The sequence below is a fragment of the Corvus kubaryi genome, unplaced genomic scaffold (genome assembly GCF_017639235.1).
Source record: "Corvus kubaryi isolate FWS band 111438036 unplaced genomic scaffold, C.kubaryi_AGA036_p1.0 37179, whole genome shotgun sequence".
Taxonomy (NCBI): domain Eukaryota; kingdom Metazoa; phylum Chordata; class Aves; order Passeriformes; family Corvidae; genus Corvus; species Corvus kubaryi.
In genome coordinates, this window is record NW_024581049.1 from 724,915 (window position 1) to 736,174 (window position 11,260).

Genomic DNA, 11,260 nt, shown 5'->3' on the forward strand with positions numbered 1-11,260 from the left:
GGTTTGGGAAAGTCCAGCCTGGATCAGCTGGGGATGGTCTGGGACTGCCCTTCCTGTGCTGAGTGTGGCACAAGCTGAACAAGCAGCACCTTTGAGTGCCCTCAGCACTGCCCTTCCCAAGCTCCTTCCCGGGGTTTCCCAGCCTGAGCAGAGCTCCCAGAGCAGTCTGTGGATGAGCAGAGGGGGAATTAACGGGGGGTTGAGTGGCTTGGGGTTACACTCAATTAACACTGTTAATGAGTGGGGTCAGCTGATGACTTTCTCTGTCTTTGCCCTGCAGAGGAGCCTCAGGCTGCTGGGCCAGGCACCCGTGGGTGAGCAGGGGGTGCTCAGCCCGGTGGCCGCTCCGGCTGCGGCTGCAGCATTCCCCAGAGCTGTGGGAAGCAGGGAGCCAGCACCGAGCTCGGCCACAGAGCTCACAGGGCCCGGCCCTGGGCCTGATTCAGGCACAGGGAACAAAACCTGGAGCTCTCAGGACTCCGGGTCTGAAACCTCCCCCACGGGGCAGCTACTCCTGCTGCTGCCTGAGGAGAGGAAGAAAGAACAGCTGGGATTTTTTCTTCTTTTGGAAGCGTTTATTCCAAACCCACCGAGCTCTTCGTGCCCCAGGACATAACCAGGAACAGTGCCCTGGGTGCCAGGGCTGCTGCCCGACTCCTGACACGGTTAAACACCGCTGGCCCTGCCTCTCCAGGCCTGGCCACTGCAGACTTGTGGTGCCTCTGCCTCTTTTCAGTCCTGTTCCTTTTTATTTCTGCGTTCGGGCATCGACTCTGCAGCCACGGGGGTCTGGCTTCAGCTGCTTAAATCTTGGGTTTGGTCCAGGGCTTGTCCTGCATGCCCTGTGCCTGAGGAGCTCCCGTGGGCCACTCAGGAGTCCTTGTGTTTGGATTTCTTCATCCAAGGCCTTCCCCAGCCCAAATCCCCATCCCAATCTCTGCTTTCCCCCAGCCAGGAGGGAGTGAAGGTCGTTTGGGTGGAATTGCAGGGTGGCAGGAAATCAGCTCCAAAAGCTCCGAGTGCTTTATGGGAGCAAACCTTGTTCCCATTAGGAAAATCCCGATCTGCTGTGACATTGTGAGGCCGGGCTGGGACGTGCACAGTATTTCCTTGGCATGTCTGGCAGCTGGATCAGTGGTTAATATATCTATTAAATGCTACATCGAGATGTAAGAGCAGCCAATAAAACTTGTTTATTTACCTCTGAAAGCTCTGACAGAGCAGAGCCCATCACTCCCTGGATATATTTCCCCATTCCCATCTCCCAGCTATTGGGAATGACAGCAATAAAAGGAAGAGCCATAGATTTTCTCTCCCAGCCTGCATTTACCGGGGACAAAACAAAGCCTATCAAAATGTGTTTATTTATTTATCTCTCCCTGGAACGCACCCAGAGCGGAAGTCCTGATGTGTTTGTACAATTGCATGGAATATCCAGGAGGGACCAATAACCCCCGGGTCCCTCCCTGGGATCAATCTCCAGGAAAATCGGAGCGTTTGGGCTTTATTGGAATTTATGGCCGCATTTACTGTCCCCAGGCTGGGACAACCAAGGGTTTCCTTGGCTGGCACGTGCGCACTCCCCCCTTCCAGCACCTCCCACCCATCAATTCCCCCAAACTGCCTCCAATTCCGAACGTGAAACATTTCAACCAGGAGTGGGGAGATAAAACGGGGCGTTAGAGCAGCCGGCTGCCTTCGGACAAGCGCAGCAGGAAAATCTGCCATGAGGGTTTCTTTTCCTGCTTCCCCCCGTGGTGACAGTGGCGGTCCCCCCGTGCCTGTTTTCACAGCTTTACCAGCTCCTGGTATTTTCCCAGTGTTGCTCCTGGCTCTGGGCACAGGGAATGGGCTGTGGGCGAGGAGGAGCAGGGGGCAGCTCGACCTTGGTGTTAAATCACCAAATCTCCAAGGTTTGTAAGGAGCAGGATCTCGGTGGGGGCTGGCGGCTGGCAGAGGGGATGCAGGCAGGGGCTCACTGGGATTCCCTCCATCTCTCCCAAAAAGCCAAGGAACACGGGAACAAGGGAATGTTTTGTCGGATTTTTCCACGGCAGAGAGGAGAGCAGAGAGCTGTGACCTCCCCTGGATGGTGCTGCTGACCCAGAGCCCGGCTGAGCTGGGCTCGTTCTCATGTGAACCGCTGCAAAAACCGATTGCACGAGGACCTGAGATTGTTTCTCTGTTATTTTCCCTGCTCCTGTTGTTTGTGTGGTTTTACAAGGTCCCTGCTCACCCGAGGCAGGAGGGGGACTGGGCAAGGTGCTCATCACCCTCCCAGTGTCTCTCCAGCTAATTAGACAGGCGTTAATTACCAGCTCAGGGCTTGGACCTGCTAAATGTGCTCGTGGGAATGAGGGCAGGAGAAAACAGAAGTTCCTTTGTGTGGGAATTCTGTCCAAGGGGAATTTGGGCGCGACTCAGGAGAGGGGGGAATGGTGTTTGCAGGCGTTCCCTGTGCTGCCCAGCACGGCGTTCCCGCTGTGGGAACGTTCTCCGTGCTCACAGCTGCCGTCATTGCGGGATCAGTGCCCACAGTGCTGGGATGGTTCCCGCTCTGGCAGCCGATTTCCTGATGGGAATGGTGATGGACACCGGGAGGAACAACCTCAGCCTGTGCTCCAAAGGTTTGTCCATAACCAGGCCAGGACAGAGCCAGTAAAACCCTGGACAGGAGATCTGGAAACATTCCCTGCACAAGCATTCATTGTCCAGCTCCACGTCTGTCAGGGATGGAGAAGATTCCACCAGCCTCAGTTATCCCAAGGGTTATTCCAGGATTCTCCATCCTGCTGGAGCTGCAGCTCTGGGCAGGGTTTGCCTGTGGGAGGCTCTGTCCCTCTGGAACAGCCCTCGGATCCCACTGACCCTTTGGAAAATCCAGCTGCTGATTTTGCTGCAGAAACAACAATTCTGGAATGCTGCTGATGGAAGGAGGAGGATATTCCCCATTGCTGGGCCTGACAGGGGATTGATCATCTCTCCACAGGGGACAAATCCACGTGGGAAAATCCTCGTTACCCCACCCAAACTGGGCTTCCCTTTCCCTGTTCCCAGCTCGCCTGGGGGCCCCTTGTCCGTGTCAAACCCTTGCAGTGCTGACAAGCGGCTCCTGCCACTCGATGAGGTGGAAAACAGCCCCTGCCAGCCCCGAGTGGATCAGCAGAGGGATGAGAAACGAGCCGTGGGGAGCAGGGCCTGGCCAGGGCTGCGCTAACTGCAGCCAGGGGCACACCGGGATGGATTCCTGGTGGGAAAGGGGCGATGCTCCGGAGCCTTCCCCACGGCTGGCAGGGGCAGGACCGTCTCCGGCGCTCTCCCGAAGCAGCCGAGGGAATAAACAGGCAGAAGGATTCGCCTGCCACGCTTCAACCACCGCCTGTCCCCGTGTGAGGAGCCGAAGCACCGCAGAGGGGGAGGCAGGGAGGAAAATCCCCCTTTGGAACCATCCTGTGTCCGTCCTGCTGCCGTTCTGAGGCTCAGAATTCCGTGCGGCTCCGAGCCCTTCCCTGAGCAGGGGCGGTGGGGGATGAGGGCAGCTCTGCTCCTTCTGTTCCCGGCCGGGTTATAAACAGCCCTGCGTGAGTCTGAGGCAGTCCTGACGGAGGAGAGAGAGGGAGGCACAGAGAGACACGAACACGGAAAAGTGGGAAAAGTGCCTTCCTGCCCCGGCAAAGCGGCCTCGGGGAGCTGCAGCGAGGCTTCGCTTCCACTGCGGCCTCAGCACAGATTTTCTGAGGGGTCAAAGGGGCGCAGAAACCTCAAACCCGGCCTGGTTCCTCTCACTTTCAACCCAGAGTGCTCTGTGATCTCCCAGCTGGCTCTGGATGCTTTTCTCATCCTGGGAGGGGAGCACCAGGCCTGGAATTTTGGTGCGGGAAGGATTCCTCAGGGCTGGCCAAGGAGCTTTGCACAGCAGGGCTGTGCCCTCACCCTGCCCCTCCCACGAAACCTCCCCAAAACCCTCCAAATCCCTGCAAAATCGCTTTTCTACAGGTAGAGTCACAAAACCCCCTAATTTATACCTTTATACATTTCCCATTTTCCCCTTCCCCCCCCCCCTTTTGCCCCAATTCTCACTTATTTTTCCTTAATTTTACCCCCCAACCAGGCGCCGGCTTGCGCCCACCCCCCCCATTTTTCCCTTTTCCCCCCATTTTCCTCTCTTTTCTCCCCGTTTTCCTGCTTCACTCCAGTCTGGCTGGGAACTCCAAGGGGGTGAAAGCAGGAAATTCTGAGCGATCTTGGAGACAGGAACACCTGGAAAAGGGACTGGAGCTGTTCCCCCAGCCCAGCTCCTCCCTCTGGGCTGTCCCTGTGGGGCCCAGACCTCGTGTCCTCTGCCTGGTGACAATTCCCCCAGACTGCCTCAAGCTCTTACTGCTCCTCCAAGACAGATTATTTTGGTTTTACCTTCGGATTTGATTTTTTTTAAGGTTTTTTTTTGGCAGAGCTGCTGCCAATCACGGGGAACGTGGAGCAGATGAGAACTTCTCGGGGTTCCAGCAGCCCTGGTGTGGGCTGTGCCCCGCTGAAGGAGCCCCAAGCTGCTCCATGAGCACTGAAATGCCAGCCCCTGGCACGGTTTGTGTTTAATAACTTTGTGAGTGTGTCAGGCTGGCAATTACCCTGTTCTGCGTTTAAGTTCTAATTTCACCTCTTTTTTTTTCCCCTCTCCCTGCCGCCTGCTGGATGCAATATTCATGTGCTGTTAAATCAAACACTCCATTAACAGCAGCAGAGATAAATATTGAATTAATGGAGTTACCCAGGTTAATGGGATATTCATGGGATGCTGCTGGAGAGAACTGGGTGTGAGATCAGCCCCTGCCCCGGGCCGGGCTCTGCCTGCAGGTACCACAAACACAGCCCAGAATGCTGGGATTTAACTGGGAGACACTGAAATATGCACTGGGAGCACACCGGAGGCCGTGAATGGCGGCAGATGAAGCCAGGACAAGCCCTGAGCCCTGAGCATTCCAGGCTCTCCCGTCCTGCTGAGGAGGGGCCGTATCCACCGGCTCCTGCTGCCGAATAAATTCCCATTTTCCAGCCCCAAATCCTCCGGCTCCTCCAGCCCTGGGCCCTGCCTGGGGCTGAGCAGCTGAGCAGGGACAGCAGGGACACGGGGCAGGGACGGTCCCCTCCTGCTGGGACAAACCCAGAGCCCCCCCCAAAGGAGTGGGAAGGGCAAAATCATGGAATGGTTGGGGCTGGAATTTAAACTCATCCCGTTCCATGGGAAGGGACACCTCCCACTGTGCCAGGCTGCTCCAGCCCCAATGTCCAGCCTGGCCTTGGGCACTGCCAGGGATCCAGGGGCAGCCCCAGCTGCTCTGGCAATTCCATGCCAGCCCCTGCCCACCCTGCCAGGGAACAATTCCTTCCCCAGATCCCATCCAGCCCTGCCCTCTGGCACTGGGAAGCCATTGCCTGGGTCCTGGCCCTGAATCCCTTGTCCCCAGTCCCTCTGCAGCTCTCCTGGAGCCCCTTCAGGCCCTGCAAGGGGCTCGCAGCTCTCCCTGGAGCCTTCTCCTCCTCTCCAGCTGAGCACCCCCAGCTCTCCCAGCCTTACCAGGACGTGTTTATGAACTGTCCCCACCCCTCTGTCCCTAATTCTCTGCTTTGACACCACTCTCCAGTCACTCTCCATATTTTTGTGCCTCACTTCATGAATATTCCAAGTAGGAAACTCATCCTGAAATTGTTTCCTTTTTGTCTTCTCTTGTAGGAAACGTTTGTGTGCAAAGTCTCCCTCGCTTATGTAAATACGGAGGCGGCGGCGTTTGCGCTTCTTTGTTACAAATTAAAAGTTCCCCAACATTTCCAATTAGCTGGAGGGAAAAGCAGCTCGGGAAACATCCCAAAGCCAGCGGGGCTGGAGCAAACGGGGCGTTCCTGGAGGAGACTCCGGGGGAGGGGGAATGGGAATGGGAAGGGAATGGGAACGGAGATTCGTGTCAAGGGGTGGCTGAAAACTTGAGAACCAGGGCAAGGAAATTTCCATGAGGGTTAAACCCAGCTCAGCGTTGTCCCTTGTAGAATCCTGGAATCTCCTGAGCTGGGAGGGACCCACAGGGATCATTGATTCAGCCCCAGGCCCTGCCCAGACACCCCAAATCCCACCCCGGGCATCCCTGGCAGCGCTGCCCAAATGCTCCTGGAGCTCTGGCAGCCTCGGGGCCGTGCCCATTCCCTGGGGAGCCTGGGCAGTGCCCAGCAGCCTCTGGGGGAAGAGCCTTTCCCTGCTCTCCAGCCCTGGCTCATTTTCGAGGCCCCCTGGCTGTCTGAAATCCCAGATTCATCCTTTCCCATCCCCTGCTGCAGACACTGCGGGTACAGCGTGTTCAGACACCCGGAGCCAGCAGAACTCATCCTGACAGGGATGATTTTATTGCCTTCACACCCCACAGCTCGTCCCTCTCCTCCCCAGGGCCAGATAAGAGCTCGGTGTTGCTGTTTAAGGAAAAAAAATCTCGTTTTGGCAGAAATATCGAGAGCTTCGTTGCTTCCCCTCCCTCCCTCCCTCCCTCCTCTTGTAATCTTTGATAAAGAAGAAAGTGTTCTCCCAGAAAGGGATGCTAATTAACAATTAATTCTTTTATCTTCCAGCGCCCGAGACTGGGAGACCTGAAGAAGATGTAGAATAAAATTAGTGGTAATTAGGTTTTTAGAGCATTAAATAAACAGCGACACGGACGCCGCAGAATTAATGTTGTGCATTTCTTTTTAACAATATTTATCCAGGCAGTTTTTGAACAAGGCCCCGTGGCTTTGGCTCCCTCTGACACAGGCAAAGCAGCGCCGAGGAATAATTACACCGAGGCTGCGCCGTGCAAATGGAAGGGTAACGAAGAGGAGCTCGTTAATCGGGGTTGGGTGGCTCTGTGCTGGGATATCACCAACTGGGCTTGGTGTTCCTCTGGAGAACTCGGGAATTGCCTCCCTCCAGCATCCCCAGCCAGGGGCACTGCCTGGGAATCGGCAGCCCTGGGATGAGTCGGAGTCACTGGCACAGGGAGGCTGGAGGGGTGGCCTGGGGACGTCCTGGGGAAGGACAGGGAAGGACACAGAGTCCATCTGCAGTGGGGCAGAGATCACGGGATATCGGAATATCCTGAGATGGAAAAGGGATCATGGAATCCAGCTCCTGGCCCTGCACAGTGGGGCAGAGATCACGGGATAGGAGAATATTCCAGGCTGGAAGGGGCTCACAGGGATCATCAGTCCAACCCCTGGCCCTGCACAGACAGCCCCAAATCCCACCCTGTCCCTGAGAGCCTTTTCCAACCATAATTCCGTGGTTTTCCCCCAGTCCCTGCTGGAACACCCGAATTTCGTGCCCCGATTCCCTGTGGGGTCCGTGCTGTCCCCTGGCAACGCAGTGTGAAGAGGTCACGGATTTCAGCCCCGCGAGCCCACCTCTGTGCCTGACTGCATTTCTCCTTCTCTCCTGCTGCTTTGGGGTTTGGGGGCCCGCCTGGGGAGGGTTTCCCCCGTGTTTACGTGCCCAGCATGTGCCCACTGCCGTCCCAACCGTTCCGGGGTCACGGGCACCGCTGGAATCTCCCGCATACAGACAGGCAGGAAGGGCTGGAGAATCCCAAAATTTGGCTGCTGTTGAGCCGAACCAGCCCGGGCTCCTCCATCCCCCGTTATGGCCGCAGCCGGGGTGGGAGAGGGCGGGGAAGATGTGGATCCCCGCGTGTGGGACAGTTTTACTGCTCAAGGCTGTGCTAATTAAGAAAGGAGCCTCAGCAGATGGATCTTGGACACAGCTCTTAATTAACACTCTCTGCAAAGTCGGAATCGGAGGGGACAGACGGGACAGAGGGGACAGGGCAGGGTCCTGCGGACCCCCCCAAGCCCTGCAGGGATCCGGAGCCTCCCGCTCCGCATCCAGCTCCCGTCATCCTGTCTTAATTAAGGGAAACGTCATCAGTGACAGGCTTCAATCAGGCGCTTAATGAGGAGCTGGCGGGGCGCTGAATGCAATCAGCCCATTGTCATCGGTACCGCGCTGAGGTGACAGCCGGAGGGTGGGAGCGGCCCTGATCCGCTCCCAGGATCCCGCCGGGGATGGGAAACCTGCGGGTCCGTGTGACTCCCGCACGGACATCCCGATTCCATCCATTCCCTGGCGGGCGGCTGGAGCTGCGTTCCCGGCGCTGCCGGGCAGCCTTAGGAGCTCTTTGATCGCTGACCTCGCCCTGCCTGGCTGATTTGCTCTTCCCTTGTCCTTCCTGACAGCTCCTCTTTTCCAGCCCGCTCCGCCCGGGGCTGCGCGGTGCCCTCGGGCAGCTCCGCTTTGCCGGGAGCGGGCACGGCTGCGGAATCGCTGATGCTCCGGCAGCTCCGTGCTGCTCTCTCCTTGTCCTGCCTGGACAGCCCGGCAGCTCCGCGGGAACCCTCTGGAATGGGGGATGGACCATCCCTGCAGGCGGAGCCCTCCGGGAGCTGCCAGAGCCCCGGCACTGCCACCCTGGGTCCCTGGGGCTGCTCCTCCAGCAGACTGCGGAGCGAGGGGAGCGCTGCCCGGCGCTTCCCGGCCTCTCCCGGGTGCGGGATGGCGCTGGCTGCGGAAGGGAGGGGGGATTTCATCCATAAGAGCCGCGATTTTCCCTCCCCCGCTCTCCTCCCTCACTGCCGGCGTTTGAAAGGCGGGATTGAGAGCTCGGGGGCTGCTGCAGATGTGGAGCGGGGCCGCTCCCGGGAGTGCTTCCAGCAGCAGAATTCCGACGGGAGGAAATGGGCCGGCGACACCCCGCAGACAAAGCCGCTTTGGGAAGGATCCTCTGCAGATGCGCTTCCTCCTCATCAGCACTCGCGATCCTCAATGCGGCTCCTTCCCTCGGCCCCGCGCTCAAAGGGGCTGAGATTTCATCCTGGGTTTCTTCCCAGAAGGATGAACCAGAGGAGTGAAAGGGAAAAAAGGGAAGCAGCCGCTCGGGGTGGGCCCGGCCCCCGCGCGGGGAGGATGAATGGGAATTCTGGGTCACACCGGTTCCACTGAAGCTTTGCCAGGAAACTTCTGGAGCTCAGATGGAGCTGGGGTGGGAGCTGGGATGGGGCTGGGCTGGATTTCGCGCTCCCAATAAAAGGATGGAGCATTTTCGTTCCTTCAGAGCTTCCTGTGGGCTGGTTTTCATCGCTCCCCCAAGGTGACAGCAGCCTTGAGAATTCCAGGATCGCTGAGTTTGGAAAAAACCTCCGGGATCACCGAGTCCGAGCCGCGCCCCTTCCCCACCTTGTCCCCAGCCCAGAGCACTCAGTGCAACCTCCAGGAATTCCCTGGGCACCTCCAGGGATGGGGACTCCAAACCTCCCTGGGCAGCCCCTGCCAAGGCCTGGCTAAAAGGGAACATCCTCCAATCCTCCTTTATCCTGGAGCAAAGGAGGCTCAGGGGGGCCCTTGTGGCTCTGCACAAGTCCCTGACAGGAGGGGGCAGCCGGGGGGGTCGGGCTCTGCTGGCAGGGAACAGGGACAGGAGGAGAGGGAACGGCCTCAGGCTGGGCCAGGGCAGGCTCAGGGTGGGCAGCAGCAGGAATTTCCCCATGGAAAGGGTGCTCAGGGATTGGAATTGCCCAGGGAGGTTTGGAGTGCCCATCCCTGGAGGTGCCTAAGGAATTCCTGGAGGTGGCACTGAGTGCTCTGGGCTGGGAACAAGGTGGGGATGGGGCACAGCTTGGACACGATGACCTTGGAGGGCTTTTCCAACCTCAGTGATCCTGGGATTCTCTGATCCCATGAAAGGGATGGTGCCGTGGGGTGGCATCTCCAGTATTTCGGGACCTGGAGCAGAGCAGGGTTGGAGGCAGAGCTGGAGCTGGTGGGGATGGAGCTGCCTGGGGCTGTGCTGGAACGGGGATGGAATGTGGAGAATGGGGATGGAATGAGGAGAACGGAAGGAAATCAGCAATTCCACCAGCAATTCCCAGGTCCTGCCACAGGAGACCTTACCTGAGTGGAAATTCCTGTTCCTGGTGCTGATCTTTGTAGGAGGCCTGGAGGAGCTGTGGATGGTCTGGAGCGGTGGGAGGCAGAGCCCCAGAGCCCATCCCAGAGCTTCCCAAGGAAAGCCAGGCAGGAAAACCTCTGGCTGGGAGAGTTCCTGGTGAGGGGCAGATTTTGTTAACCTACAGCACCTTTTTAAGGGTGAGGAACAGGAAACGTTGGAAAACCAAAGGCAAGGGAATCCCTTGGCAGTTCCAACACCTTGAACAGTGCTGGTTGTTTCTTTTCACCCAAATCTCTGAATTTCGGTTTTTGTTTTAAGCAAAAAACATTTTTAATGTCCCTGTCTGTGCCCTTCTCCCCCACTGCCTGCAAACCCAGCTTTATTTTTTCTGCAAACAACATTTCTCCAGCCCCCAAATCCCAACCAAAACATGCTCCATGAATTTGAATGCCAAGTTATTTTCTGATGGTTCTTTCTGGAAAGTGGTTTGGGGTTGTTGTTTTTTTTTTTGGTTTTTTTTTTTTTTTGTCTCTTTTGTACTCGAGTTCAAATATTTTCAGAGCAAAACAGTGGCAAAACATTTTTAATCGGGAGCTCTTTTATCCAAATCCTTCATTGAGGAAACAGCTCCGGTGTGGTTTTGTTTCCCTGCGTCTCATTGAATGCATTAAACCAGCTTTCATTTCAATGACCTTTTTTCTTTATTTGATTCAGGGAGGGTGAGTGGGGGAAAAAAAAGAAAAAAATCGGATTCTTCTTTGATGGAACAACTGCAGGAAAAGGTTTCCATCTCGGGCAGAATGAAAATGAGGGTGTGAATGTTCTCTCCCACCAAGGGACCTGTGGAGAAGCTTTAAAAAAGCCACAAATCCAAAATAAACCAAACAGTTGTTTCTGTTAGGAGCGGTTTGGTTTGTTCTTCCCTGGAACAATCCCGAGCCTCTGGATGCCCAGACTGCTGGGGAAATCACGGAATTAGAGGATGGTTACGGTTGGAAAAGACCTCCAAGAGCAGCAACCTTTGACTGGATCCCACTGAGCCGAATCTCCAAGTGCCACATCCGCTCGTCTTTGGGCACTTGCAGGGATGTGACCCCAGCTCTGCCCTGGGCAGCCGTGGGTAACCCTTCCATGAGGAAATTCCTGCTGATGTCCAGCCTGGAGCTCCCCTGGCACAGCCTGAGCCCGTTCCCCTTGTCCTGCCCTGCAGCACACCAGGGCTGGCTCCGAGTTCGGGAGCTCCAGGGATCCAGGAAGGCCTTGGGATGCTCCATGAAGGCATCCAGGAGTGAAGGGACAGG

The 11,260-nt window shown here is 56.8% G+C and overlaps 1 long non-coding RNA gene across 1 annotated transcript in view; it reads left to right on the forward strand.

The window, feature by feature from the left end:
* Nucleotides 1–9,692, forward strand: part of LOC121661578 — a 24,370-nt gene extending 14,678 nt beyond the window's left edge. Inside the window, exon 3 of the long non-coding RNA XR_006015031.1 lies at nt 9,669–9,692. This is a non-coding gene — a long non-coding RNA (uncharacterized LOC121661578). The remainder of the gene's footprint in view (nt 1–9,668) is intronic.
* The last annotated feature ends 1,568 nt before the right edge of the window (nt 9,693–11,260 follow it).